Source organism: Schistocerca piceifrons, chromosome 7 (assembly GCF_021461385.2).
Source record: "Schistocerca piceifrons isolate TAMUIC-IGC-003096 chromosome 7, iqSchPice1.1, whole genome shotgun sequence".
Classification (NCBI taxonomy): Eukaryota; Metazoa; Arthropoda; class Insecta; order Orthoptera; family Acrididae; genus Schistocerca; species Schistocerca piceifrons.
In genome coordinates this window covers 266,869,421-266,876,951 of record NC_060144.1, presented here as the reverse complement: position 1 = coordinate 266,876,951, position 7,531 = coordinate 266,869,421, and the positions used below count along the sequence as shown (strand labels likewise).

At 41.9% G+C, this 7,531-nt stretch overlaps 1 pseudogene; it reads right to left on the bottom strand.

The window, feature by feature from the left end:
- Nucleotides 1–254: 254 nt before the first annotated feature.
- On the bottom strand, nt 255–372 carry LOC124709466 (annotated as a pseudogene).
- Between the last annotated feature and the right edge of the window lie 7,159 nt (nt 373–7,531).

Here is a 7,531-nt window from a genome sequence, read left to right as displayed (position 1 = left end):
GATAATCGAAGCATTTGAGAAGCGGTGCTCTGGAAATAAATTGTGAAAATTAGGACTCCGTCTTCAGGCCACAAGTGGCCCATCGGGACCATCCGACCGCCGTGTCATCCTCAAATAAGGATGCGGATAGGAGGGGCGTGTGGTCAGCACACCGCTCTCCCGGTCGTTACGATGGTTTTCTTTGACCGGAGCCGCTACTATTCAGTCGAGTAGCTTCTCAATTGGTATCACGAGGCTGAGTGCACCACGAAAAATGGCAACAGCGCATGGCGACCCGGACGGGCACCCATCCAAGTGCGTGCCACGCCCGACAGCGCTTAACTTCGGTGATCTGACGGGAACCGGTGTATTCACTGCGGTAAAGCCGTTGCCAGTGAAAATTAGGTGTACCCATAAAATGAAAAATGAGAGTTGTTCTGAAGAATCGGCGAAGAACGGAACGTGTGGAAGACTTTGACAAGAAGAAGGGATGTGATGATTGGGCATGTGTTACGATATTACGGAATCACCATGGCACTACAGGGATCTGTAGAGAGTAAAAACTGCAGAGGAAGACATAGATTGGAAGACATCCATTAAGTAGTTGAGGATATAAAGTGCAAATGAAGAGGTTATCACAGGTAAGGATTTTGTGGCGGATAGCATCAAACCAGTCAGAAGACTGCTTTCCACATTTTGGGAGGAGGCAATATGGACCAAAACAAGAAAAAAATTCCTGGTAATCACGGGCCCTAAAACGCAGATCTTAAGAGCTATGATCACTTGTTCAGTAGAAGACATGTGTTTCGTAGTATCGAAGATGAACGGTTACTTATAGTTCTTATGATACGCTCTTCAGAGTTCATACTTACCGGACAGTATTTTTTTCTTTTGATCCATACTATCGGATCTCAAAATACGCAGTAGAAGATATTTATTCCATAACACCGAAGATAAAGAAGTGCTCATATCTCTTAAGGTATGCACTCTGGAGCCCATGTTTGCTAGACCTTTTTGCTTGAATGGTCGTTCCTGTCGTATTCCTAAATACTGACCATCCACCTGGAACCCTCTGTATCGCAAGGGGAACACCTAATGCAGAGAATATAAACTTTTGTGTTAGTTGTAAATCTACCACTGAATGTTACTCATTTGTCTGATTAATTTTAACATACACGTAACATCTATTGTCTTACTCCACTCGAAGAATATTCTTTTGAACAACTGCATTCTGTGATCTGATATTTACTTTTAGAAACAGCACGTCAGTCAAAATATTCTCACGGACGAGTAAACAATAAGGTGGAAGTTTTATGAACCGTGCGAGATTTTACGCGTGGATAGAAAAGTTTAAAAGTGTTCGCAGAAGCGTAACTGACAAACACCGCTTCGGGCGTCTGGTTGCAGTAACGACTTCGGTGTTCGAAGAGAATATTAATTCATTTACCCGTGAAGACCGACTACTTTCAGTTGAACAAACTGCTGAAACAACTCCCGTACATATTGTCATAACTCACACTGTCATTATGCGAGGCTGGTTCCGTGAGATTACCGTTCAGAATCGAAAACACGTACTCCCGGTTTGCACCGAACCCGTTAGTCAAGCGGGAGTGCTGTAGTTTTGGATACGGTTTTAACCTTTGATGAAACTTGGATGCTTAAATTTCATTAGAAGTTAATGTGTGAAACGTGCAGTGGAAAGACCCTGAAAATTCAGCATGTATTTTACCGAGCGAGGTAGCGCAGTGATTATGACACTAGACTCGCATTCGCGAGGACGATGGCTCAAACCCGTGTCCGGCCGTGCTTATTTATATTTTCCGTGATTTACCTAAACCGCTTCAGGCAAATGGCGGGATGGTTCCTTTGGAAGGACGCGGCTGACTTCCTTTCCCATCCTTGACTAATCTGATGGGACCGATATCCTCACTGATTGCTCCCCTCCCCGAAACCAACCAAACTGAATGTATTTTATTTTTGATACAGTTCTGCTGCTGTTTTTTATTTATTTCCCCTTAGTGATTACAAAGTTACACGAAGAGATCATTTAGACTTGTTGTCATAATCAAGCGTTCCTGTGCAGACGGTGTAATATCATTCCTTACGTCCATGTCGGTTTCTATGTCCACATAACACCATTTATAACCACGTCTTAGCTGGTATGACATTGTCCATATTGCACCTTGGAAAGTAAGGGCGAGTTCTCTTTATTTTAAGTTACGATCATGTTTACTTGTGTGGTAGTTGTAAAATTAATTTGACCGGTTTTTGACAGCTACGGATCCAGCATGCTATGGGTGTATGTTTAAATTGGAAATTACATTTTTCTAAGTCGCAGAAGGTCAGCAGATACTTTTAAATTTCAGAGATAGTATATTTTTAGTTTCATATGAATAATTTGTATCGTTTTTTGTCGTTATAATTTTCCCTTTTTCTTTTATAATGTCAATAAAATTTTCCAGGTACTTTTTATGGATAAAATTTGTTCGTTCAGTACTGATGTTTTCTAAGTATTTTTCTGTATGAGTACAGATTTCCAATTCATCCAAAATGTTCATTAAATGTCCTTTAGCTACCATGTGCGTAATCTTTAGGGCATTTTTAATATTTTCTACCTTATGTTTTTGGAATTTTAAACGCAAGTAAAATGGGGTTTAGGTGGGGTCTCATTTTCGTCTACGTTATTTAAATCTATCTCTGAAGCTGCGGCAACAATCAGCAGATTTTAAGCATAAAACCTACCTGGACAATCTCGTTGACATTATAAATAAAAAAGGGGAAATTATCACGGAAATCGCAAAACAACAGAACGTTATTTACTTAAAGCTGAAAATCAAACTTATTCTCTGACTTTCCACAAAATATAATTTCCATTATAAATCTATGACACTGCTGGAGACGGAGCTGTCAAAAAGCTGTAAAAATAATACTACCAAAACCACGCAAATAACGTGATCGTAACATAAAAGACAGACAGCCCATACTTACACTCCAACATGCAATTTGTAACACATTGTACCAGCTAAAACTTAAATATAATGTGTCATACAAAAGCACGGAACCCAACATAGACGTAAGGGACAATGTTATCCCTATTATACTATCTGCACACGTACTATCTCTACACAAAACGCTAAGACGAGCTCATGGTGTAACTCTGTAATCCCAAGGAGTGAATAAATCAATACTGCAGCATAAACATGTACCAAAAATTAAATATAGTGCTCTTCCAGCTCATGCATGCTGCGGGAGCATTACAAAAAAAAAAAAAAAAAAAAAAAAAAAAAAGAGAGAGAAATCAAAGCGCATCCATCTGCTGGTAAGCTCGTGTAAACCAACTTTGAAAATGCCCATGGTCGATTACCTTTGGTTCTTGGAAGATAAACACTCTACGAACAGCCTGGACTACTCAGAAGTGACCGAGAACAAAGTCAAGCCCGAGCTGAAGAGGATCTATCCGGGACGCCAGAAGGAAGGCGAGTTTCTTCTTGAAGGCAGCGCTTGACATCATACGGCAGAACTAACGCTAGAAACTATTGGCAAAGTGGTTTGAGAGATCCTACCCCATCCTCCTTAAGCCCTGAGCTGGCCCCTTGGGGTTTTATCTGTTTCGTCGAATGAAATGAACTTTGTGTGGCACCAACTTTAACGACAACAAATAGGTAAAGAAAAAAATACAAAACTGGCTTGGAGATCAATGTAAAAAATTCTTCGCTCACGGAATAAGAAGACAAGTAAGAAGGTGGGAGGGGTATATGGAAGCTGGTGAGCATCGCGTGGAAACATAGATAAAACTCTATATTCATTACATAAACCATTTTTGCTGTACAACTATTCGTCTGTTTCCTTGTTGAATGAATCTCGAGGATTTTACGCTGGATACCGCATTGGAGAGACTGACAGAAAAGTTGCAATCCGAGGACAATAGAGTTTCACTCTACCAAAACTACAGTACGGCAATTTTGGCACACTACATAAATTTCTTAGTAAATGCAGGATTACCAGTAGTATTGGTGGCATTGGTAAGGAAAGGAAGAGAAACGGGCGTGTAAGAGAGGAACCAGGAGCTAACGACGCTTTTTCCTTTCGCTGTTTGTTTTGCACATAATTAGAACGGTGCATCATTCATTGTCACTACATTGTGTATTTTACATCCTTAAATAATATAAATTGCATTTTATAAGTAATAAAACGGAGTTGTTCGCGCAAATTCTACATTTTTGTGTAACCAGATTAATTATTTTTGATGCAAGTACAATTTACACATACAAACATAAAAATTATTTATAATTTATGTTATTTTGTACTCAAGAGAAAATTCTGTATCATGATCAAAAGAAAGAGTTTTCTGTTAGTATAGATAAATGCGAAAGTTGTTTGCGAATGATAGAAACATGGTTTGTATAAGTTCGACGAAGCACTGAAGCGATGCTAAATGCATTTTTGTTTTGAGTTTTTTTTCCTTTTTGTTGAGGAAGTTGCGTTATATGATAAACCTGTACTGTTTATTTTTACCACAGGAATCATGTGTTTCATACTATAAATCAAAAGTTTTCGAATACAACCTGATTTTCCTATTTATAATTTCAAGAAAAAAATGGCTCTGAGCACTATGGTACTTAACATCTGTGGTCATCAGTCCCCTAGAACTTAGAACTACTTAAATCTAACTAACCTAAGGACATCACACACATCTATGCCCGAGGCAGTATTCTAACCTGCGACCGTAGTGGTCGCGCGGTTCCAGACTGAAGCGCCTAGAACCGCTCGGCCACACAAGCCGGCTTATAATTTCAGTTTTGCTGTAAATGCTGTTTACTTTTAAGTAACAGACAGGAGGACAACTATGTAGAACAAAACGGTTCTGTAGGTTACCCGACCCTTTTACATTACCTCACGCAGTTTCTAGGCAGTTAACCACTTCCAGTCTTTATGGGAACCCAGTAAGACACCGCTCACATATGTGAAGAAAGCGATCGTTAAGAGATACAGCCCGACAGATATGTAACAAAAATAGCGAACCATTAAAGCGGGTACGATAGCTGACTAAAGCTACTAGGAAAAATACTATGATTCAGGCTTATTATGACTAATAAATGAAGGAGCCAGGGTTCGATTCCCAGCCGAGTCGGAGATTTTCTCCGCTCGGGGAATGGGTTTGGTGTTGACCTCATGTACGTATCGTTACTTTAGAGCTATTGAGGTCGTTTGAAAGGCAATAAATTGGAAGAAAAGTCAAAGCTACTGCAGTTTTACACCTCTAGCGGTGAGTGATCTGGTTATTTTATTGCACCATTGGTCCAGTCAAATGCAGGCAGCGGAACACCTGTTCACCGAGACAGACACCTCGCCATCAGGAGCCGGGCGTCACCGGAGGGTCTGCCACGACCTACGGCCCCGTCCCCGGCGTTTCGCGACGAGTGTACACACTCGACCCGGCGCGGAAGACAAATGCCGGCGGGCGGGCAAATTCTCGTTAAGCCGCGCGGCGGCCATCAGTCTTGCGGGCTGCCACGGCGGCGGCGGCGAGGGTAGCGGCGTGATTTATACAAACGGCGAGGGCAGGGCACGCCACCCGCGCCGAGCCACCCCCTTTTTAATATTTACTGTGTTGCGGCGGCGCGGCGCGCTCTGCCATTAGTTGGCGGCGTCAGCAGCGCGCCAGCTTTCTGGTTGCCGTGCTGACGTCGGCGCCATCAGTCAGCGAGTGCGAGCGCTGCTGCTGATCAGCAGCTCGCAGCCGCCTGACTCTGCACGCGCCCCAGGTGAGCGATACGCCCGCCCCTCTGCTGACTCGGCCCTGCCACGAACTAAGAACTCCGTCCCTGGGCAACCAAGTATACAGTTTTATCTTTTCTAAGTAGTAGCTAGAAGCTAGAGAGGACAAAGATAAAAAGTCACCGCAGTACGTTCTGTTACCACTGTGTTAAGGAGCATATTTGCGCATTTTTTAAATGCCGTCATGATAGCCCTAGACTGTATTATTTCTTACAATCTCCACTGCCGAGAATTCAACCTTCGACCATTTTCAAGTGGTTAACGGTATCGGAAACAAAGCAGTTGTCTACAGTGATAAAAAGGATAGAACCGATGTGAGCCTCTATGGCTCATGTCAGCATTCGTAACAAATACCCTCGAATAACAGGATTATAGATTTGGAGTACAGGATTCAAACAACAAAACAAGAGAAAAAGAATATAGTAAACATTACATCTCTTCAGTTGATTGTAAGGTACTCTAGAGCTCTGTTGAGAAGAGCTGACTAACAGCCTGATAACCTCATTGGAGAAGCTCCTTTCCGGAAAGGGAAGTCGAACGTATATTCAACCTAAGAAGCATTCTGCAAGGAAGAGCTCTAAGGAGCCAGAACACGGCGGTGATCTTTTCCGACTTAAAAAGGCGTACGACTCGTTGGGTATATAGACACTAGTTAGTACCTTCGAACAGTCGGCAATTGACAAAATAAAAAAAAAAAAAACAAAAGAAAAATGAGGAAAACCGTCAAACACCAAACACGCACTAACAGATACCATCTCGGAAGTCAAGTTCAAGTTCTTCGAAAAGATTTCTGATCAGTTTGACATTAAAACAGATAAGGAGTTGAACTATTCCCAGTCTTCCTCGACATCGTACTAGAGAAAGTAGGAAAATCTGAGAAGTGGCTCAGAATTAGGAGTGAATAAGGGGAATACGCCTTGGGAGGGAAAGATACAATCTGGAAATCAAGTGTTTAGCTTTCGCTGTCGACGTTGCTCTCTTAGCCAACAACCGTGTAGACCCTCAAAGATGCTTGACTGTCTTCACGAAATCTCAGAGGAAACGGGTCTTCAAATCTCCTATGAAAAGGCACAAAGTATGGAATACAAGTACAGAAGTGAGAAATGCATGGAAGTAAATAACTGGAAGATTAAGAAGACAGAGAAGTTTAAATAGGTGAGGGAATGGATCTAACCCAGACGACTGGATAAGAAGGCAAACAAAGGAAGAGGCAGAAAACTAGACATTGCCTACAGTCTAACACGGAAGAAGTACAACAAACGGGAGTTATCGTACAAGGACAAAATCAAACATTAAAACTCGGTAGTACAACCTAAGGGATTGTACGCTTCGTAGGTCTTATTTTAAATAGAAAAGGGGAGCGTCAAGTACTCGAGAAGAAAGAAAAGAAGGTTTTGAAGAAAATATTCGGACCACAGAAGACGGCTGATAGGACTTGGAAGAAGAGGAAAAACGAAGATCTCTACAGGGACACTGAAAATGTCAGAGCACGATGAGGAAGCGGAAGTTGAAGTTCCACTGGCACGTACTAACGACACGCAGACTGACAAAAAGGATCTTCACTTGTATCGTGGGATTAAATTACACACTTAATTGGGCAGATGAGGTCAAGGGGGATGCAGCGGAAGTTGGAATCACGCCACAGATGATCCGCAATAGAAGAGAGTACAGAAGCAGAGTTAACAGTAAGAAATCATTTCAAGAGGAATAACCAAACGCAGGGCCCAAACGCATCGTTTCCGAAGAGGAGAGACAAGAAAAATAGTGAAATGAT